This window comes from Lepisma saccharinum, chromosome 22 (assembly GCF_977018435.1).
Source record: "Lepisma saccharinum chromosome 22, izLepSacc3.1, whole genome shotgun sequence".
NCBI lineage: Eukaryota > Metazoa > Arthropoda > Insecta > Zygentoma > Lepismatidae > Lepisma > Lepisma saccharinum.
Window position 1 is genome coordinate 28,909,435 of NC_139250.1, and position 24,539 is coordinate 28,933,973.

The 24,539-nt window shown below is 41.1% G+C and overlaps 1 protein-coding gene across 2 annotated transcripts in view; it reads left to right on the plus strand.

The window, feature by feature from the left end:
- zfh2 (Zn finger homeodomain 2) overlaps positions 1–24,539 on the plus strand; it is a 150,466-nt gene that overhangs the window by 114,709 nt on the left and 11,218 nt on the right. The gene's annotated exons all lie outside the window — the stretch shown is intronic.

The following is a 24,539-nucleotide window of genomic DNA, read 5'->3' on the forward strand; positions in this document are numbered from 1 at the left end:
ATTCCCTTTCAAGCACCATCGTTTGCAAAGCCAGAAAATTATAAACATAAGAGACATGACAATCTTCAGATTAAAGTAGTATGTATTTTCCATGAGTTACGAGAATATATCATATACCACGTGTGCTATACCAAAAACTTGTTCGCAATTGTAAAAAATAATAACATGCCTACTTCTCACACTTCCTCGACTGATATAGTCAACGTATGGCACTACAATACAATTACACTGCAGAATCCACACGCAGTATTCGAATTGAAGAAGATGTAGTGTTGGAATTTTTTCACGTCCTTCAGCATTCCTTGAGAATGCCGTATGACCCTTTTAATAGAAAACAATTTTAAAATTTTGACATGGCAATAACACTAGCAACACTACATTGCATTTAAGTTATATTTGTGAAATGATGCGATCATATTCAGTGAAAAAATGCATAATTATAACTACTGTGTAAGGATTTTGATTCTTTCCGCAAAGACTTGGTGTAGCACCACTAAAATTATGACGTCCTCGCCTTAAATTAACTTTTAAAATGAAAATAGTATTATTACTATTATCGAAGGGAAGGATTTTTCCATTCCACAGTTGGGAATTTAGATGTTTTTTTGGGAGGAGGTGATTTCCCTGTTTCCCCCTTCAGTTCGAACACTGTCTACATCGTGTACGGGCAAATTTGGATTGTTTGTGCGTAGACAGACAACATCCACAAGAAACTTGACACGAATGGTATTCCAAACACATGAAATGTTGCAGAATTTTTAATGTGTGTGTGGTTCCTGGAAAACGAATTAATCTTCCCCATATATAATTGCTGGTACACACCAGGATCCAACAGAACCTAAAGTAGCTTAGCACAAGATCTTCACAGATCACATCACTCCCATTGATGATAACAAGTGTCGCATTAGTGCAAGTTGTGTTTCTGCACTGTACCTTGGTAATGTTCCTTAATTGATATTCTCATGTGACTCCTTCTATATGTCCATTCCCACGCAGCAAATTCTACGGCAGAGTAGGTAAATTCGTCGCTGTGTCTGTAATGCTTTTTTTTACCCAACCGAGTAACCTTAAGTGTTTTTTTTTTCTTCTGGTCATTAGCGTTTCATTCACTGCCTAACTTCTTGTGATCTTCGTTAGAAGCAAGTAAAGTTGGGGTCAGAATCTTTTGGTCATTTATACTGCTTCTGTTACTTCAGATTTTTTTTCTGACACTTATTTTAACTTATTGTAATCTAGACGCTGGCACAATTCCCATCCTTAGATCTAAGTTGCAGTTGGTTTCAAATTGCGACAAGGAAAGTAATATTTTAATACTTCAGTGTAGATTTGAAAAGTTGCCTAGAGGTTTATGTCGGACTGGATGTTTTTTAGATGAAAAAGATTGTGGATTGATTGTCAAGTGATGGAATAATAATAGACAAAAAATGTTCGGTTGTCTTATCTGGGCATCCTTTCACATTCTGTTGAGTCTCATAATCTAATGAGACGGTGTGCCAATGATTGATTGATAGAGTGATTTGGTGTTTTAAGTCCACTTTATGCACGGTATGGCTAATCGGGACTGGACCTACAGTTTAAAGTGGAATCCGAACCGCTATGTGCCTCCACTGGGGTGTGCCAATGGTGTGGTCAACTTGCAACCAATGACATCACAAGAGATCATAGCATTTACTAAAGAATATCGTTGGACTGCATTATCTCGATGGCATTGGTTGGTTCTATGACACCATAGTTTAAAAATTGATTCATTCATATTTGTTTTAGAAGCGTTCGGGCTGTATTTTTTGCTATTCGGATTTAACTGTCTGCATTAAACTGTTTCTAATTATGTTGCCTGCAGTAAACTGTTCGGATAGTAATGTCTGCTTAAACTATTCTAATTGTATTTTCTGCGTTACACCGTTACTGTCTGCATTAAACAATTTTACTCTATTGCGCGCATTAAACTGTTAGGATTTTTTTTTCTGCATTAATTTGTTCAAATTGAATTTTCTGTACAAAATTATTCCCATTGTACTGTCTGCATTAAAATATTCTGATCATATTTTCTGCATTTAACTCCTCGGATTGTACTATCTTCATTAACATATACAGATTGTATTTTCTGCACAAAATTATTAGGGTTGTACTGTCTGCATTTCAATATGCTATTGTACTGACTGCATTAAAATATTATTTTGTACTGACGGCATTAAAATATCAGGATTGTATTTTCTGAATTTAACTATTCAAATTGAATTTTCTGCATAAAATTATTCGAGTTGTACTGTCTCTATTCGAATATTATTTTGTACTGACTGCATTAAACTGTTCGAATTGTATTTTGTACATTTAACTGTTCGGATTGTATTTCCTGCATTAAGCTGTTCAAACTGAATTGTTTGCATTAAACTTTTCGGATTGTATTATCTGCATTAAGATATTCAGATTGTATTTGTAGATGCATCCTTACACGCAGGATTGTAGTTGCTATGTTTGTTTACGTGACAAGAAGTAAAATCTTCACTGGATGTTCTTAAAGGAACATTGTTGAACTGAATAAAGCGAGATTGAAAAGAGCTCGGACACTTTTGTGTAAAACTTGCTTTTTGTCTTCAGTAAGATAGAGGGGTGTAATAACGAAACAGTCCCTACTTAAGGGTGGTGATGAGGGAGACAGGGGGATGATGCCAGTAAATTGAGTAGGATGGAAAGTTTTGCCCGTCTAAGTAAGGTATTAAAAATTTTGGGGAGAGAGGAGGGGGGCGGGGTTATTTATGACTTCGGGCCGAAGTAACGCGTAGAGCTTTATATCGTTCGTAATGAACAAAAGGTTCCCATTGCATTTATCCACCCCACTCCGAATGCATATGCAAGAGTCCGCGGCTTGGAGAACTCATAAAAAATAACTAGACCTGAGGTGCGTGGAAGAAGGGCCCAAGTCGTGTCGTTCGCCCATGGGGAGAAGGCGGCTTTTCCTCTTACTGGGTATCAAGTTTGGCTGCATCGGCGAGATGGGATGTTAGAAAGAATGGGGGGAAGGGGGGGGCGGAAGCCGTGGGGTTTTCTGGGTGGGTGGTGGGGGGAGGATGAGTCACGCGTCTTTACAGGACCCACGGGAATTTAGTGTTTTTTTCTTCTTTTTCCCTTCTTTTTTATCCCCTCTCTATATATACCTTCTATGGTTTACCGGGTTCGTACTGTGAAAAACAAGCTTTGCGAGAAAACTTAGTTTTGATGCAAGCCTTAGTTTATTTTATTTAGTAACAAATACCAACAAATAATTTGCATTTGTTAATTTTAGTTTTCTGTATTGTTCGAGTAAAGTATATAAATATTTTCGTATCCTTTTTTTAAAGTTATCAAAGCACTGGCGTGGGGATACAATGGGGTAGCCTACAGCATTACTGCGGCTACGAAAAATTAATTATAGTTGCCATATTTTAATTGTTATAGGATACGTTGATTGATTGAGTTGGTGTTTTAAGTCCACTTTATGCACAATAAGGCTAATCGGGACTGGACCTACAATTTGAAGTGGGATCCGAACCACTATGTGCCTCCACCGGGTATCGAACCCGGAACCCCTTGATTACAAGGCTTTAATTGTTTTAGTTCGAGAGTTATACACAAGATTTAGCTTACCACTTCCAACTGTTAGTTTTTTGACAAAAGTACAAAGCTTATTGTTTTTGTAATCACCTCACCTAGCTGCTCCAGTTATATTTTTCTACACTCCATATTTGTGCCGGTTCCCGTGGCGGAGTGGTTAGCACATCACGCTACGACGCCAAAGGTCCCGGGTTCGAATCCTAGCCTGGGCATGGGTGTTTGTGAGTGTTCATTCATCAGTTTCATCATATCATCACTCATCCCCATCTTCGCAAATTAGCCAGAAGTGGCATGAAGAGCGAAGTAAAATAAAGCAAATCAAATCAAACCATATTTGCGGAAAGACATATTACTGAATTTCGTTTTTCTTATTGTCCACTCTTAAATAGCCATCACTCCTGGTGTAACACAGCACATAATCGTGTGTTAAAGGTATTTATACTTGGTGTTGTTTCACCTGCACTTCGTACATTAATTTATTCGGATTGTATTAAACTGTTAGTATTGTGTTTTCTGTCTTAAGCCAGCTTTAGACGAAAACATTTCCTTTAACATTTTTGCTAGCATAAATGCTACGTAAATGCTTCCAAAAATTTTATAACAGGTAGTACTTTACACGGAAGCATTTGATGGAACATTTCGGTTAGCTGTTTCAATTACAATGTATAATACATACAGCACGAAAGGCACGTCGAGTTGCACCATCTATACTGAGTGCACGGTGTTTACATTTGAAACAACTAAAATATTCTTCCATACGTGTACAGTAAACGTTGTAAAGTATGTATTTAAACAGCGCCATTGTTTTGTATCGAATAACGTTTTATACGAAACGTTATTCCTCTCGGTTGAATAGTTATCGGTTTTTAAAAATGTGAAGTGATACATTGTTTACAGCTCAGGCGGCCGCCATTACACCTGCACTCGTGACCTAGAGGTCGCTTCTGATTGGTTACGGTACGAAAAATGCTACGGAACGAGCCTATCCTTGAGAAATGCCATGAAATATGCCATGGCATCTGAAATACCATAAAATTTCTCACTTTACACGGTAGCTTTTTGGTCGTGGCATAAATGTTAAGGAAAATGCTAAGAAAAATGCTTTCGTCTAAAGCAGGCTTTAAACTGTTCGGATTGTACCGTCTTCATTAAAATGTTCGGATTGTATTTTTTGCATTAACCTGTTCCAAATTGAATTATCTGCATTAAACTGTTCGGATTATACCGTCTTCATTAAAATGTTCGGATTGTATTTTTTGCATCAACCTGTTCGAAATTGAATTATCTGCATTAAACTGTTCGGATTGTACTGTCTGCATTGAAATATTTGAATTGTATCATTTTCATTAAACTTTTCCGGTCAGATTTAATTTTAGTTGCATCCTTACACGGTGTAAAAAGACACCAGATATGGTGCTGAACAAAGCCAGTAACACCAAAAGGTGTGTTTTATTACACCAAACCAAGCTTGGTACTACTTTGTACCACACGTTTTTGTCAGGGGGTATAAAAGTGAAAATATTAATGAAATTCATTGACCCTGCATATATCTAATGATTAAGACATGGTTTAAATATTTTTAGTGTATAAATAATAATTTCGCACATTTGTAGCGTCGAAGACTTCGTGCTTTATTGTTAATTTAGCGATTTCTTCCTTAACCCGATCGGTACCATCATTTCGTGAAGGAATACGTAGACACACGGGGACAATGACTTCTGGTAAAGGTTAGCTGTGGCAGATTATGTTCCTCTCTGTCTTTCTCGCTCGCTCGCACACCGTACCGTTGAGACCAGATTTCGCTTAGACAAGAAAAAGCGCAGGAACAAGCGGACGACCAAATTCCAGGAGATTGGCAAAACACACCGTGCAAAGGGTTCAGGGGGACGAATGTGTGCGATCCTTTCAAGCGAACAAAAGAGCCAGCGAGCGAGCCTATACGGAGGGCATCAGCTGGGGGGCGCCTCGAACCCACATCCAGCCATTGAATCGTGCCATTTTAATAAAAATAGAAATTCAATTAGCTAACGCGATCTGCTCTCTCTCTCTTCCTCTTATGAAAGAAGGAAGTTTAGGGGGGGGGGTTGTCGCGGCGGGCTCATAGCAATGGTCGCGCCTTCCTCCCTTTTTAGTCATATCCGTTCTGCATCAAAACCAGTCGCCATCCCCCCACCCGTTTCTTTTTTCCTCCGCAATTTTTGTCAGCTGCGTCAAACTGCAGAAATGGCGATTGTGAGGGCTTTGCTAAATATTCTGTCCTATATTGCACAGGAAATCATTGAAAGTCGCTTTGACCCACGACTGCCGCGTAGCATTTGGTTATACCCTGTGCAGCCTAGTATTTACGATTGAATTTTGGATCTTTTGTGTATGTGTGAGTATGCAATGTGACATTAATAAAATTTCCAGTGAGAAATTCCAGCATCTACCTTTTCTTCAATTATCGGGAATGTGTGTCCGCATATACAGGGTGTTTCCGTGACCTTGTTCCAAACTTGCAGGGTGGATGAAGACTGACCCAAGTACCAATATGAGATAAGAAACCTCTCCGGAAATGCACCATTAAAAAGTTACGAGCCAATACTACTTGGGGCTTTATATAACAGTGGAATAAGACAACTGAAGGATTCGGCTTGTAGATCTAATATGGACGTTACTACAGTGTATCGTAGCACTCTACAACGAAAACGTTACAGTAGGTGTTCAAAATGGCGGTCCCCAGCGTCGAAAGAAGCTCTGTCGTATCCGCTCTGGAGTCGTTCTGACGATATAGCAAGGATTCTTGCCAACAGGTCGTCCTCATTGAAACGGTTGACGATTGGATGCTGAGCCGAGTGACACCCTTTGCATCCCCTCCTGGCAGGAGCGTATATTCTAGGCTATCGGCGAAGCCTGAAGTCTGGAGAGTAAAATACAGGAGGAAAATCGATCAGAAATTGTAAACAAAATTATTCATATCAGTGAAATGATGGTGATTCTGGAGTTGGCAACCTGATTTCTTATGAGTTGGCAACCTGATTTCCTATAAGTTGACAATCTGATTTCCTATGAGTTGGCAACCTGATTTCCTATGAGTTGGCAACGTGATTTCCTAGGAGTTGGTAAACTTATTTCGGTACTATTATCGTATGAGGGAAACACCTACGAATCATATATTTCGGACTTCTTTACATTGCTAACGTGTTGTTTTCGAATGTGGAACATTTCCTAAGTGAGATAATTCATATCAATGTCTATTTCTTAGATTTACTAGTACTTACTGTTACTTGTTGTTTCGAATCTGTAACACATTATGGCCGTGATAGCGTACTGGTTTAGGGGGCGTTCTGAGAGTGTTTTGTCGATTTATGCAGTGTTGCAACCTCGTTCACCGGAAAATATCTACTTTCGTGCCCGGATTTGAAATTATGCTAATACGTCGCAAACCATTGACGTTAGCCTCACAAACCATTGATGTTAGCCCCAAAAACCATTCACGTTAGCCCCAAGAACCATTTTCCGTAAGGTTAGGTTAAGTTAGCTTAGGCAAGCATAGTGAAAAAAAATACTCGACACGTCATGTTCTAGTGAAAACACGGCGAGGCTGAAACACTGGCTACGGGGTTGCATCATCTTAACACACGGAACATTGCACTCTCGTGCAGAAAGCAAATGGCGGCAGCAGAAACAGCGTGTCGGACAGAGATTTTCGCAGAAAACAACACACATTCACATTAAAATGGATCAAATCTACATTCAGGAACTTCCACAACGCTAAAGAAAATGATTTCCGTAAGTACTTTCTCCTGTAAATTTGAAGGAATCCGTTTCCCTCATACGATAATGTTACCCTTATTTCTATTCATAGCCTAGGACCACGTGACGTAGTGATAGCCCAGATCTTGGACTCCGTATACGCCACTGCCTCCTGCCCCTTGCTGCCTGTAATATCGTCAGAATGACCGGGGATGTTACAGCAGATGCGACAGAGCTTCTTCGACGCTTGAGGCCGCCATTTTGAACACCTACTGTAACGTTTTCGTTGTAGAGTGCTACCATACACTGTAGTAACGTCCATATTAGATCTACAAGTATAAAGCCCCAAATAGTATTGGCTCGTAACTTGTTAATGGCGCATTTCCGGACAGAGGTTCCTTATCTCATATTGGTACTTGGGTCAGTCTTCATCCACCCTGCAAGTTTGGAACAAGGTCATTGAAAAACACCCTGTATATATACACAAACACACCCCCCCACACACACACATTTATACAGGAGTGTAAGGGGGTGACCTTTGAAGACACTCAAATGACAAGCTCTTCTTCACGAAGCACCCCCCCAAAAAAAATCCCAACACCCCCTTAAAATTTTTCAAGAAGACCCAAGGTATGGTCATTTTGTCTCTAAATTGATCCTTACACCCCCTAAACACGAACTTACACCCGCAAATGGAAGATTGTGGATAAATGTACTGCACCTAGGTAACTACAGTCTTGCATGCCAACGAGATTCTGGCGTCTTGACTCACTGTGGGACTCGTGTCGTGTCCTGTCCACGTGTGTGTATGATTTCCATTTCATCAATTTGATTTCATTATTTTCATCGTAGCGATTAGCCCAATGTGGCAGAAAAGCGAAGTAAAATAAACTAAATCAATCGGTCAGTCAAATATACGTACAATTTCCTCCGCAAGTCCCAAACAGGCTGGGAGGGGAATTCCCTCTCACCTCCTCCAAATATTGCCATTATATATTCATATATGTACGTGTGTATGTATATCACATCCCCTAAATGTGCCTTAATGGCACGGTGCTATATGCACGGGGAACTTTACCTATCACGCTCAGCAGGCTACCTGAGTTTGATTTCTGGTGTAGGGGATCTCAGATGGAGTATTTTCCAGACAATGTTCTCGCACAAAGTGGCTTTGCGGTTCACTTAGCCTCTAGTTAAATGGGCACCTGGAGTGTGGTGCTGTCCTCATCACCTCCACATTAGCCAAGATCGTGAATGTATGCAGCCACGAACACACATCTGCAGTGTGGTATTTAAGAAATTTCCAATGAGGGGGAAATTCTAATGGCTGTCTAGGGACAGCATCAGATAATGATTTAAGCCATATAATATTTCCCCCCATGCATACAATTTATCAAGCGGAGGGGTGGACACAAGTACCCAGAGGGGGGAAATCCCTCCATCCCTCCTACAAATACCACCCTGCATATCTGTGAACCTCCACGAATTCTTGTAATGTGCAGGAGAAGGAAAGTAAAAAAAAAAAAAATTCAACTGTTTTTTCTCCGGAACGTTCAGTGAACATTTTGACACTGTTGGCCCTTATAAGAGCCCGTTAAATAGCCCTTATAAGAGCCCGTTAAATAAGACCACGCAGAATATAACAACCCGAGGAACGATTAGTTTCATCTGACGTTGTTGACAAATTTTAAAATCATTAATCTCTCTTCTTTGCATCGACTCTCAGAAGCTCCACCGAGCCTCAAACAGGCGAGAGCGAAAACAGGTAGCAAATTTATCCCTGTAAAGTTTTCGAACTTCTTTACACCTTGCACAGAAAGCAATGCATATTGGGAACAAGCAAGAAATAAGGTCTAGTGAACAAATGTTTGTTGACATGTGTGACTAACAAATGATAGCATATCCACATCAGTTGTTTATAATAATTGTGACAAAAGCAAGTAGCAGGTCCACAGGAGGAATCATATTGGAAACAAAAAAGCAACGTGCGTAGCCGAAAATCAGTGGCGTAGAAAGTCTAAAGGGAACAAGTAAAAGAAGGGGGGGTTTGTCTCCTCCAGCACTGTAGTGGGAGATTCAGATCGATTGGTTGAAGTTGAAATTCTTGATACGTCATCACCTCTTTCTTAAAATTGGAACAAACCAGTTTTTCTTTCTACCATGACGTTTGTTTACCCAAAGAAACCCATTTTTTAAAATTCTACACCCATGTTCATTTCATATTTGCCTTATTTTCTCTGTTCCGTTGTTTCCCGTGCTTATATTATGTTCTGTTGACTTTGTTACACATTTATTTGTATCTGTCTTGTTTGATTGATTGAATTATGTTATCTTAAGTCTGTTTTCTGCCCTTTTTGTATGTATAAAATGTTAAACAATTTAACTTTGAAATTGTACGACGCCAGTGGTCCCGGGTTCGAATCCCGGCCTGGGATGGCTGTTTATGAGTGTCCGTTTATAAATTTCATCATATCATCACTCATCCCCATCTTTGCAACTAGCCACCCACTCCCAAAGCCGGAACATAAGGGTGAATGGTCAATAACTTCCAGCCCCAAACGGTAGCCAGATGTGGACCAACCCAAATTCCACCCTTCCTCTCAGAACAAAGTATACGACAATTTTTTTTTTTAAAAAAAATCTCTGTCTTAAAATTTCCCTGAAAATTCGCTATTTTTAATCGAATTTCCCTTTTCACTTAAAACTAGCTCCAAATTTCCCTTCATGTGGCAACACTGGTCTACCCTCCTGTATCCTCCCTGGACAAAACGATATTCACGGGTTTACCTTGTTAGTACGCGTCTCAGAGCAACTTCATCTCTAAATCTGATCTTGCAACATTCTCCAGTAACAACAAAATACACAACAGCCTTAACAAGTTGTAAATTGTTTTGATTACAATTTTACGAAGCAAAACTTAAAGCATCTGAGAACTATAATCTCCATGCTATAGAGCGACACCAAGAACACGGCCACACAGATGCCAAAACCTCGTTGCAGCAACCTGAAGAAAGTATAGGAGGAAGATGCAGTAACTGTTTTTTTACTGAGGTAAACTGCAGCAACTCCTTCCTTAATTGTATCCCTTGCGCATTTAGAATTAGCCCTTGGCCCTTCTAAAAAAAAAGCAAGGGACGAAGCCTTGGGCATGTGGAGACGACAGCAGCGCAGTTTGTTCGCTTGGGAAACGGAGGCTGGACGTGTTTTTAAAGCGTCGTAAACACTTTTCCGTATGGCTCATACGATGGATTTATACCGACATAACCACCCGACTGCCTCCTCCTCTTGGTCGCATTCGAAAATAATTGTCTCTCGTCTCTTTTCTGAGGCTGTGAGGTGGGTAGCATCACGCGCCATAGTTCCTGTTCCGCATAAGTAGTATAAGTTGGGTTGCCAGTCTAGTGTACTTGAGGACGTTGGTTCGAGACCCTCTGCTTTAAATGTGCTTTGTTCCGTGTTTCTCCGCACTATGAAACAGAACAATGAATGCAATGAACCCACCGCTCCTGCTTCAAGTTCAAGAGAAGCATATATTTACGCACAATGTGAATTAAATTTCAACCAAATGAATGCGTGTAATGAAAAGGAAGAATGTTAAGTCATGACATTTGCTGATATTGCAATTGTAAGAGATATTATTGACGTTTCGATTGAGATATAAGATATATAATGAAATAATTCAGAGAGAGAGAGAGAAAGAGAGAGAGAGAGAACCTTAAGTAAGGTGAAAGAGTTGCTGATTTCTGTAAAGCAATAGAGCAAGATTGCTGGTTTCTGTAAAGCAATGAAACAAGATTGCTGGTTTCTGTAAAGCAATAGAGCAAGATTGTTGGTTTCTGTAAAGCAATAGAGCAAGATTGTTGGTTTCTGTAAAGCAATAGAGCAAGATTGTTGGTTTCTGTAAAGCAATGAAACAAGATTGCTGGTTTCTGTAAAGCAATAGAGCAAGATTGCTGATTTCTGTAAAGCAATAGAGCAAGAAACCAACAACCAACAGAAACCAACAATCTTGCTCTGTTGCTTTTCAGAAACCAACAATCTTGCTCTATTGCTTTACAGAAATCAGCAATCTTGTTTTCTTGCTTTACAGAAACCAACAATCTTGCTCTATTGCTTTACAGAAACCAACAATCTTGCTCTATTGCTTTACAGAAACCAGCAATCTTGCTCTATTGCTTTACAGAAACCAGCAATCTTGCTCTATTGCTTTACAGAAACCAACAATCTTCCTCTATTGCTTTACAGAAACCAACAATCTTGCTCTATTGCTTTACAGAAACCAGCAATCTTGCTCTATTGCTTTACAGAAACCAGCAATCTTGCTCTATTGCTTTACAGAAACCAGCAATCTTGCTCTATTGCTTTACAGAAACCAGCAATCTTGCTCTATTGCTTTACAGAAACCAACAATCTTGCTCTATTGCTTTACAGAAACCAGCAATCTTGTTTCATTGCTTTACAGAATTAAGCAATCGTGTTCTATCGCTATACAGAAATGAACAATCTCTCGTTACAAAGCGTTATATTTGATCAGAACGGAACATCTGCCTACTCCAGATATCGAACTCTCTACTTCACACGGTACCATTGTGTGATAGTACTTTGAAACGAAGCTAGACACTGTATTTTGAGATGAACTTTCCAAATTAACCTCAGTGAAGCACACGAGTCTGTGAGCTTCCATGTTGATTTTGTTTGGTGATGCTGACTTGTCTGCTCAGTTGTAATCGTTGACAAATTGGAACTCCTCTAATTAAATTGCCTGTGCCGTAGGCAACCCTTGAAGCAGCTGTGATGCGGATATACGAGGGTAGTGCTTTAGGGTAAAAATTTGCAGCATTTTCAAAACATTTGAAAGCTGCGTACTTTGTGCTCATTGGCTCATCCGTTTTAACTAATAGTTTCATGGTAGATCTCAGCTGTGTGGAGTTATGCCCCCGGACCTGTCATCATTTGACATGCAATAAGATAACGGAAGAGCATCTACCAGTTTAAGTATGTGGAACGGTAATACCTATATTTTTTTCGGATTTTAGTAGGATAGGTGTTTGTAGACATTGTTGCTTGTAGAGTAGAGTCGAATTACTTTCGGAACATCTTCAGCGGACTGGTCGAGTCTGTCTAGCGGGCCTAGTGGGCGTGTAGAACCTGAGCGAGGGGCTTAGCGGTAGGTTCTGGTTCAGATGACGTCAGCGTCTCGCTTGGTTAATTGGCCGCTTCGAGGGTTGTGACTCGTTCCGATGCTTCAAATCCATAACAGCCAAAGATGTTACAGAAATAATCTCCCTCTACAAGCCACAGGGCATAAACATAGCATTTAGGTTTGAGGTTTATGGATTCGTGGTTGTAAATCGTACAAGGGTTTTTGTATGAAACTCAGTGACGTGACCAAGGCGGGAGGGGGGTTGGTAGGGGTCACAACCCAACGCTTTGGCCCAGTGTTTCCCCTCAAAAAGAATATCAAAGATAGGAGAAAAGTTTCCAAAATGAGGACCGACTACTGAAAGAAAGTATACGACCCCCTCCCCCCCTTTCGAAAATTCTGAACACGCCATTGATGAAACTGTCTTGAACGGCCGTTTGGTAGAACAGGCCGTGTTTGGCTTGATCATCGCCAGAAATTATCGAAGTAGGGGTCTGAAACGCCTGCTTTGTTATTGACTGCAAAATAGCTGTCGCATTTTCTTCGATGTATTTGTTGGAGAAACTTCACCGCAAAGGCTCTTCTTGGGAGTAGGGTTTTGATTGATAGATTTGGTTAATTTCACTTTGCTTTCTGCCACTTTTTGGCTAATCGCGAAGATTAGGATGAGTGAACGGGACAATAGTAAAGAACATTCATGTCAAGTCATGGATTCCAACCCGGAACAGCAGTCGACGTAGCGCACTTTGCTAACCTTTTTCCACGGAGGTCCGCAGGAGAGAGCCAAAGTTCTGCAAGTGCAAGATCAAGCCAGTAAGATGCCTGCTACACCAGCGGTATGTGTTTCTCAGCCAGAAGATTGATATTCTGTCACTCTACCCTACTTGGAACATTCCACCATACACACGTGACACGCGTCGGAGACATGCCGCGACCGGTAAAGCACTGTTGCCACATCTCCCTGTAGGAGCACACCAGCGCCATTCCTGGAATTTTTGACACGCCCTCGTATATACAATATATTAACATGCATCGAAGTTGACTTTTAAATCATGTTTGCATCCATTTAACAAGTTCAGACTCAAAATCAGTTTCGTTCCCTTATCCCCTACCCCTCTCTAAAGCTCGCCACATTATTCTCGGAAAAGAAAAAAAACATATAAGCCTTGTATCTTTCTCTTTCCAGTTCGTATCCTCCTCCTTTTATTTTTCTTGCAGTTCTTCCATCCATAGCATTTCTGTGTCTCCTTTTTCTTGCCGTGGACAAAAATAATTTGATTACCCAAGAGCGGGACACACTGTGGGACGGGGCTAAGCCGTCTCATTCTCCAGTCGATATCTTTTTTTTTTTTTTTTTGTGAGGAGGAAATATCAAACTTTGTAATTGAATTATCGTGAGGGTTGCGTAGGGGGCGCATTGAACAAAAGATCAAAGACTTGGTGAAGAGGAGGCTTTCGGGGGCATTTCTTAAGGAAATCAATAGTCTTAAAGGATGTTTTTCAATATCTACGTCCTCTGCGTGTTTAATTACTTGAATTTTTGTTCAATTCTTGTCGCTTCTTGTGTGTTTAGAGGTTTAGATGCTTTATTTGCTAAATTTGGATTTTTTTCTGGTTCTGATAAGCAGAACATTCAGCAAAAAATCCAAGGTGACGGCGCTACCAATGCGCCATCGGGGAGGCCCTTCTCAGAGAATCAGATTCACATCTCATGCATTTGGGTGCATTTTTGTATGTCGTGAAAGAAACACCGAAGTGCATCATTTGACTCAACTGAGGATTTATTTCAGTGAAGATGCACTTCAATGCATCGGTTGATGCGTTTTGATGCACCAGAATGCATATTTTTTGATGTTGCACTTAAATGTTTCGTCCGAGCTGCATACACTCTGTAGCTCAGGCCAAACGTAAAAGTGCATCATCCAAAAATATGCACCCAAATGCATCAGATGTGAATCTGATTCTCTGAAGAAGCCATAAAACACACTTTAGTGCATGCATTCTGGTGCATCAATCGATATGATGCATTTAGTTTTCGGTGTGTATGTGTGTGTGATTGTCTCTTCATCAGTCAGTAACGCGTCTGACTACCATGCTCAAGGTCCCGGGTTCGATCCCCGGCCGGTTCAAATCCGGGAACTTTTCTAACGTTGGAAGCGGCCCCGGCTCCCACCCAGCGTCGAATAACATGGGTACCTGAGGGAAACCCTGGGGGGTAAAGGCGGCCAGGGGCGTGGTGCTGATCACATCACCCCCACTCACAACCGGATCAAGAAAGTGTGGGGCGTTACCCCCACACCCCCTATACGCCTTCATGGCGTGGTGCTAAGCACAGGGGAACACTTTACCTATCCATTTCAACGTATCACCATTCACCACCATCTTCGCAATTACCCAAAAGTGGAAGAAACGCGAAGTGAAATAATCAAAATCATTCATTCTTGCATAGAATAAGATTAGTCTAAAAACTCTTACATGCGTGTGTATGTATGATACATTATAAGCCTCCTGCCTCTTTTGATGTTCCTCTGCTGCCTAGTTTGCTCCGTACTTCCACCAAACCGAAGCAATTAACGATCTTTCCATGTCGTCCCGTCATTAATGGGAAAAACTTAACTTCGACACCTCCATTGAGAATTCCTTTCACCTCCTTCCGTCTTGTTTTTGAGGCGTTTTCCAATTGCCTTAAGTACAGATTTTACCATTGATTGCCCTTTTTTCCTCTTCATTCCTTCCCGCTTAATGGTTTTCTAAAAGAGGGTGTCTCTCGTGGCTTTCCATGAATGGCGCTAAACTTCCCGCAAAATTTGCAGCGGAATTTCAACCTCACCCCTTTAAAGCAAGCAAAGCCTCTCCCTCCTCATTGCGGCGTGTTAATTACTCCTCTCGTTACACCAGTTTATTAAGCCTCCGTGTTTAACCCTTCTCTTTTCGCCGACACAAATCCTCCCCCCTTCTCCTCTCTCTCTCGCCCCCATCCTCCGCTCTCTTTGCTCTTTGCCCCCCACCACTCTGTTTCAACAGGCAAGATCAATATTGAGAGAGGGAAGGGGGTAAATTTGCAGAGACTTCAACGGGTTACAGAGATATTAATTATTCACGGCCGCTCCGGCCCATTTTAATGATTGTCTCCGGAGTTTCAATGCAAATGATGGGAGGCTCTTGTTGGGAACAACGTCATGAGATTTAGCAGTGCCTCTGTGTCGCCCTATTACCCTTAATGGGGCTTAAATTAATTGTCAAATTAATCCGGCGAAGGCGAGAAGACACCAGAGCGTGGTTGCGAACAGCCAAACAATTAGCGACGGAGCGTTTAGCCAAGCAACAGGCGGTGTTTCCTCTGAATACAGGCTCCTTTGCCCTTTTTGGCTTTCCGGAAAGGAAAAAGGGTTTCATTTCTCTCTCTCTCTCTCTCTCTCTCTCTCTCTCTCTCTCTCTCTCTCTCTCTCTCTCTCTCTCTCTCTCTCTTTGTCTGAGCACACCCAATTAACACTTATTTAATATGGAAATTTAGAGACGAATTTAATCTCTGGTTTTTCTTTCTTTTCATTCTTTTTTAACTTTTTTTTTGCTTCTTCATAATTTACCACTGCATTATTCTACTTTTTCGCCTGGCTTTACACTTCCTTTTCTTTACTTCCTTCGTTCTTTCCCCTCTTTTTATATTTTTTATTGACTTTTTCGTCAACTTAATCTTTTGATACTCTTCATTGTAGTTTTCAATATTATTGTTTTCACTTGCAATTTGCTGTCTCGAATCTTGTGCCTTTAGTCCTTTGTTTGTTTGTTCATTATTAAAACTGTTATGGGTGTGCCAACTCTTAGGCTATTTACTCCTAGCCGTTCCGACGGCCCAGTGTTAACGCTGTCGCCTTGTAGTCAGGAGGTCGTGGTTCGATTCCCCATGTGAGCACAGTACTTAAGACCTCGCTTGAAATTTCATGTGGACACTATTATTCTATCTGAGCATGACGTGGCCTTAACCTTTGACTTTTTCTAATTCTAGAAGAAGACCGATAATACAGAGATATTTGTTTCGGTGTACTAATTGATTTGAAACGTTATTTCAAGTGTTCGGCATTTTCTTATTGAATATGCAGATTTCATTTTTCTCAGAGAAACTTTTAATCTTCCCAACTGTTTCATCATTCATACTGGAAGATGATGATAGTGTGTTTTAAGCTTTTTGAGAAGAGCGTGCTGTGTACATCCTGTGCTGGTCACTTTATAATCTTTCTTAAAGGGCTCTTTACATCCAAGTGCGCCCGTAGATTTTTTCTCAGGGGTGGCAGGGTCACAGAAAACTATTATTATTGCTATTATTACTGCTTTTATTGTTGCTATCTTTTGTTATAACTACTACTACTACTTATATCTTTTTTAAAAATTACATACATTTGTAATATCCATATACAATTTGCATAACTGTATACTGACATAATAAGTGTAAAATAGACTGTAAGCTTGCTGTAAATTACGGCCTATAAGTCACAGAAAACATAATTTTTTGTTATTAAATATCTCTACAATTTCAGCATTCGAATTACATTAACTCTTTCCATAAATCTCAGCGGGGGCAAGTGACACACCTGGCTCCTTCCTGAGGGCGCCCTTGTTTACATCCCTTTTTTAACGGGTTTTGTTCCTCGTAACGCATTACATTTCGGCGCACCCAAAAATTTCAACTCTTTCATTCATTCAGCAATTGTTTTGATGCATGTAAGAATGGGAGAGGAAAGAAGAGTTTACAGGATTCTTGTTGGGAAACCTGATGGTAAGAGACCTGTAGGAAGGTCACGATGGAGGGATAACATTGAGATGGACCCAAAGGAAATCGGTAAGAATGGAAAAGATTGGATTGATTTTGCCGTATAGGGCAGATGGAGGGCTTGTGTTGCTGTAGCCATAAACCTTCGGGTTTAGGAAGGGTAGAGAGTTGGTTAGTTAGTTATCATGTACGAATTTACATTACTGCGTTTAGGATTGAGTATGGAGTTGTATAATGACATGGAGTACATATGAGAATAAACCCGCCACAGGATGTAACTCCAGGGCACCAGAGCCTCGTTAACTGGTATAATATCACGCACATATGCCCACATTTTATGTTTTCTGGCCTTCATTTTGCCGTATTGTTTCAGAGACATTGATGGTTGAGATACAGAACTGATTCGTGTCATTGTCTCAGGGACTTCCGTTACCTTAGAATAAGAGCCTTAAAACGCTTTCCCTGATTATCGTGCGGGGAAAGGCAGGGGGCGCTCTTAATTGTCTTCTAAGCTGGAGGCCGCCGGAGCAGTTAATCTCCTTCTTCGACTTAATCTCTATCATTCATCAACACTCAAGTCGACATTGGACAAACACACGGAGCTCCCTTCTCCGCTGAGGAAATTCTTTAATTAATGCATTCCATTTACGTTTCAATTATATCGTCAGTAGGGGTTCAAGGGTGGGGAATCCGAAGTCAAGTTTCTGTGAAGCAAAATTTAACATTGCGTTGTTTCTTTTTTGCACTCGACCATGTTAATATTTGGCATTGTTTAACAATCTTGTCTTAATCCATTTGCTTTACGGAAATAAACAATCTTGCACTGTTGTTTTACAGAAATCGACAATCTTGCTCTGTTGCTTAACACCAAACAACAATCTTGTTCTGTTGCTTTTCAATAAAACAACAATCTTGTTCTGTTGCTTTTCAATAAAACAACAATCTTGTTCCATAACTTTACAGAAATCAACAATCTTGCTCTGTTGCTTTACGCAAAACAAAAATCTTATTCCATCGCTTTACGTAAATCGGCAATCTTAGTCTGTTGTTTTTTGGAAACCAACAATCTTGAACTGTTGCTTCACACAAAACAACAATCTTGTTCCATCGCTTTACAGAAATCCGTTCTAAATCCCTTCCTAGCTGCCTTCGGACCAACTTAAAGAAAGTCTATCACGGCCAGCAATCTACCTAACCTCGAGGAGGCCTCACCATCATGACTCCATATTTAAGAGGCGGCTATTTGTGCATTCGACATGATCAGCACCACACTCCGATCGTCTTTACTTCCCCGGGTTGCCCAGGTACAGAGCCGGTCTATACAGGAACATTGCTGGGAAAATTCCTGCCTGAAATCACCCACCTCGCGTATCGAACTTGGGTATCCCGCGTGACAATCAGACGCTCTACCGACTTGACCACGTTAAATCGTATAATAATAATATACCAATAATAATATTGTATATATATATTAATGACAATAATATAAATCAATTTTTATATCTTTTAGCTAGTGGAAATTTAACCTCTCCCAATCTTGAGCATACATACACTCAGAGAACTAAATGCATCATATCGATTGATACACCAGAATGCATCGATTGATGCACTAAAGTGTGTTTTGTAGCTTCTTCAAAGAATCAGATTCACATTTGATGCATTTTGGTGCATTTTTGTTAGTCGTGAAAGAAATACCAAAGTGCATCATTTGATTCAAGTGAGGATTTCTTTCAGTCGAGATGCACTTAAATGCATCAGCTAATGCGTTTTGATGCACCATAATGCATCTTTTTTGATGATGCACTTAAACGTTTCGTCTGTAGCTCCGACCAAACGTTTAAGTACATCATCCAAAAAGATGCAGGAAGGTGCATCAACTGATGCATTAAAGTGCATCTCGACTGAAATAAATCCTCACTTGAATCAAATGATGCACTTTGGTATTTCTTTCACGACATACTAAAATGCATCAAATGTGAATCTGATTCTTTGAAGAAGCTACAAAACACACTTAAGTACATTAATCGATATGATGCATTTAGTTTTCTGTGTGTACAGTGCATTGACCGTATGTGTAGGTGGCAACACTGGACAACATAATCAGTTCACAGATTATAATTGGCTTCTAAAAGCTTACCAACTTGCTAGATTGTTTTCTTTCTCGGATATTCAATTGTTTGTTCATCCACACCATGCAATGAGATCAGAGCCATCTGTTGTGTGTTATAATCATTACTTTACAGAACCTCTCGAATCGAAATCGACTGAAGGTCGAGATAATCGGAGAAGCCGTCGATTAGTAACCTGAAACATACAACGTGTCCATCAGCAAGAAAGGAACCTTGACTCTTCTAAAGACCCAAAAACTTGTCACCACGCGTGAAATGTTGGGCTCACAACTCTGGTAATTAGCCAATTAAAGGAACGTGATCCCCCCCCTCTCCTTTGCATCCAAGGCTAAAATTTTCCACCGTTCATTTGTTCAAGGTCGCCTAATAAAATTGCCTGTGATGCCTGCACCGAACGTGTTTGCAATCTTAAATTTAATTACGTATTTTAAGTAAGATGTAGATCCTTGTAGAGGTCACGAGTAGAGAATTAGGATTTTTAACTGTTGGGAAGGCGAAATGGGATTTCGAGACAGTGCGAAGAAAAGGCGCAGGCGACAGACAACAGTAAAAAGTCTATAAACAGTAACACTGTCTTTGTGCTCGTAAGTAATATTCTTTACCATATTGGTTGGGTGTACAACGCTGTGCAAATAAGCTTGTTCATTCTACTTCCCTGCTAACAAGTTTCGCGCGTGGAACGAAGCAGCTCGCTTCTGTGTAGGCTCCAGAGGGAGTGCACGTGTAAATTGTGCGCATTGAATTGTTGTTGGTTCGGAAGTGAGCTGTGAGGCGTCTTTGTTGCAGGCATGCTGTACTCTTTACTCCACTCCCCTCTTGAAATTTTCTCGAACGGATAAATGATTGTCGTTTTGGCTTTTAAAAAGTGTTATATTCAAAAATTGGGACAGGAAAGAAGAGTTTCTTGATGGGAAACCTGATGGTAAGAGACCTGTAGGATGGCCAAGACGAAGATGGAGGGATAACGTTGAGATGGACCTAAAGGAAATCGGGAACGATGGAAAAGATTGGATAGAATTTGCTCAGGGACAGATAGAAGGCTTGTGTTGCTGCAGCCATAAACCTTCGGGTTTAAGAAGGCTAGAGTGTTAGTTAGCTGTCCTGGTGTTATGACAGTCCAACGGTGCAACTACATTGCATTAGTTTTGTGTGAAGCCTGCGTCACGAGTCATGTGGCAAGTGAAGTGCCCACTAACGCGAAACTGCACTAGACCAGTTGTCGCACTCCCGTTTACATTTTGATTTTTTTTAGTTATATTATCTTCACTGTCGTTGATGGTCATCTTTTTTTTAAAATCCAGCTTTAAAGCACTGCGCACCACGTCATGATTTCTCGGCACCAAATTCCCCATGTTCTTTTAAATAGAACATTTGCCTGTCTCAAGCGGATATAACTGACGGCACACTTCTCAAACACCTTTCGTGGTGAACCCAGGCCTTTGTCTTATGACGTAAGGGCGGATTGCTTTCGTTGTTAGGCTGGGTATGTTAAGTTTAGTGCTATTAGCATAATCACACTTCAATGTTTGTGACGTCATGAGTCGAAGGGCTGGGCTTGACCAGGGAGATGATAGAAGTGTGCGACAATTGAGCACACGAGCACAACTATCGTGCTGCCATCTGCAATTATCTTTGCCTGAACAGCCCCATTATCGAGCATATAGTTTCACATAGTGCACGATTGACTTACTGCCATGTTACGAGCAGGGAATGGACTTACTGTGAGGTTCACTTCTTACTTCATCACGGCCTGTCTTTACTTCTAGCGTTCTGAGAAACTTCTCTACCATCTTTGCACTTGACTTCACAGTTTCTCTTGGGGAGCTTCGCTTTTCAATTTCTTTCTCCATTAAAAAACAAGAATAAAAAAAAGCAAAAAAGAAGGGGAGAGATGAGGGCACGCTCTGCGCTCGACTTATATATGGAGAAATAAAGATTTGAAATGTGTTCGTGCGAAATTAAAAAGGCCGGCTGGGTATGGTCGAGGGGAAGGGGGTGGGGGCGGTTAATAATGCCTCGACACCTCCGAAATTCTTTTCCTTTGCTCGCACCTCAAGGAAAATTTACCACCTAATTTTTAATTAAAATCTGGAGCAGCCAGAAGCATTTCGTTTCTTTCCCCTTCTCCTCATCTCGTAGTGTTGATCGTCCGCTCTCCCCCCTTGCTCGCTCGCTTCCGGAAACTGCAAAGCAAACTCAGAGACCTCTACCGGAAAAGCTCGCAACTACTTCCCCTAGTCGCGCAGCCTTAAGGAGAGAAAGAGAAGGGAATTAAGGGAGGCAATTTAATTTTTATGGAAGCGGACGGGATGAACATTTTTTAATTAGTACTCGACGAACATTATGATTAAAAGAGCTGCAATTACGATACGAGGGAAGGGATTGCATGTTGGTTAAAAATGCAAGTAGTTTGGACTCGTGCCGTTAGGAGAAAGGAATAGGCTATAACGTTGGAAATAACGCAAAACTGGCGCCAGGCGGGGGGTTTCGAGACGCATAGGGATGAAAACGAGCCCTTAGGAAAGGGGGGGAATGGAAAAATGGAAGGGAAAAGCGAGTGGGCTTTTTGGTAAGCCAAGATGCTTGTCTGAAAACATTAGCTGCAGGTTTCTATCGTGAAATTAGCCTTGACGATAAGAATTAACGAATACTGGAAAAATTAACAGTGATTTGCTCCTTGGGTGTTTACAAAAAGATTATATGACGGACTAGATAACCGTTTTCCCATTTATTTATATTGCGACTAATTCTAAGCTATACTACAACAATCATACTTTAACAAAGCAATAAGGTTTACGGAACGAAATTTATTCTGCAGCTAGAAAACTTGATTTCATTTTTGTTATTGAACGTCGCTTTGCTGATACTTCTGGCTAATCGCGACGACGAGAGATGATATGATGGACACTCACAAAGAACATCCATGCGCAGGCCTGGGTTCGAAGCCGGCGACACCTGGCGCAGTGTTGCCACAATCTGAGGGCATAATTTCCCTTTCAAAGAGGCAAAAGTTCCCTTTTTGCACTGTTTTTCCTTCACTAAAAACCTTTAAAAATAATAGTAATAAATAGTACATAATCAGTACTATTTTTAAGTTTGGTGTCCTAAAATTTCAATGGAATTTTGGTATTTTTCATCCCATTTCGTTCAAAATTTGGTTCGAATTTCCCTTCTGTGGCAACACTGACCTGGCGGCGTAGCGCGCTGTGCTAACCACTCCGACATGGGGGTCTACAGCTAGAAGACATGTAAATAAGTAATAACCCGCTGTCACCAAAAAGGAATATCTTGTATTTGTATTGTTATTTAGCGTCGCGTTCCTCACACTTTCGCTCATCGCGACGACGATGATGAGTGATGAAGGGACGATCACAAATTACGCCGAGGCCGGGATTCGAACATGCGAACTTCTCACTCAAAGGAGGAGTTGGTGGGGCTATAACCCCAAAAATCCATGAACAACATAAATACAATTTTGTTAACAAATTCGTTGCTTTTTACAAAAAATTGAACAGCAGAAGTAAGAAATTATTCTAATATCTTGTTGTGAGTCATTAAAATTGAATTTTTGTTTTACTCACGCCTGCCCCAATGCCGGAGTGGATAGCGAATCGAGCTACGACGCCAGGGGTCCCGGGTTCGAATCCCGGCCTGGGCATGGATGTTTGTGAGTGTCCATTCATCAATTTCATCATAACCTCACTCATCCCCTCTTCGCGATTAGCCAAAAGTGGCTGAAAAGCGAAGGAAAATAAACCAAATCAATCAGTCAATCAAACGACTTTATTCGCAGATTAATTGGTTCATTTTACGTCGCTTTTCTGCCACTTTTGGCTAATCGCGAAGATTAGGATGAGTGATTATATGATGAAATTGATCAAAGGACACGGTCAAGGAACACCAATACCTAGGCTAGGATCCGAACCCATAACCCCAGCCATCGAAGCGCGTTGTGCTAACCACTTCTCCACAGAGGGCGGCAACAGACGAGACTCCTGTCCCGTCCTGGTACTCTCCCTGCTTCTCTTCATTTTTGTCTTAGCTTGCGCTCTTGGTCTTTATTGGCGATTTTTTCAGCTCCCGCATCAAGGAAGGTAAACCTTTCCCTATGATTCTTTTACTTCATCTCCCCACGAGCGTGTGTGTAGTAACGAACCCCCCTGTGATCCCCCTCGCTCAGATTGTTAACATCGATTCATCGAGTACCTTCAGAGAAGATCCGAACACGAAATTAGGAGCTGGTGTCTTTTGCTTTGCACATTGAAAGTCGACCTGGGTAATGCATTTTTCCTTTTTCCCCCCCTCGCATCCCTTTATGGGATTATTGATGTATGGATGCGGAGAGGTCCCCCCATCCCCCCACTCAGTTTCGTTCCTCTCTATCTCCACCTTTTCACTTTCCAGCGCCGGAAAAGTAAAAAAAAAGGAAAGAACGTCGTGAAAGGACCTCTGGGATGAAAGAAGTTAAAGAAAAGTGAAATGAAACACGAAAATCGAAGCAAAGAACGAAGGGTCCGGCCGAAACAGCGTGATCAAGTCCTCGAACAAGTCGAAACCTTGATGGATTCAGTCATTGGCTCAAAGACGTCTGCCGAATTAATACAGTTTATGTAGGAATCGTTGTAGCCGGTTCTTGCGCTTGGGGTTGTATAAACCTGACTTGTCGTACAAGACCAGCTTATATGACAAAGAGAAGCCTATGCGTTCTCGTATCAAATATATTAGAACTATACGCACGGCCATGTAAATAGGCGGCTGGACAGAATTGCGCTGGTGCCACATGTACGAAAAGCAAAGCGAGAGCGGAACAAAAGTCGCTGGTTCCCGCGCACTGTTTGGCAACGTCGACCTGGCTGTGTTGCCTAGTTCGAGCGTTACAACGAGATCTCTCATTCTCTTAAACCTCCGAACACACGTGGTTGTGCTCCGATGTGGCAACAGCGCGAACTTCTGCCACCCGCCTAATTTCATGGCCATGTGCTTAGGTTGCCTTTATACTTAGGGCGCGAGGATGAGTGAAGATGATAGTGAAATTAATGAAGGGACACTCACAAAGAACTGATATCCAGACCGAGATTCGAACACGGGAGCACTGGCGTTGCAGGCGCTGTGCTAACCACTCTGCCACACATACTAGTAATATATATACAGGATGTATCAGAAGTCCCTTACC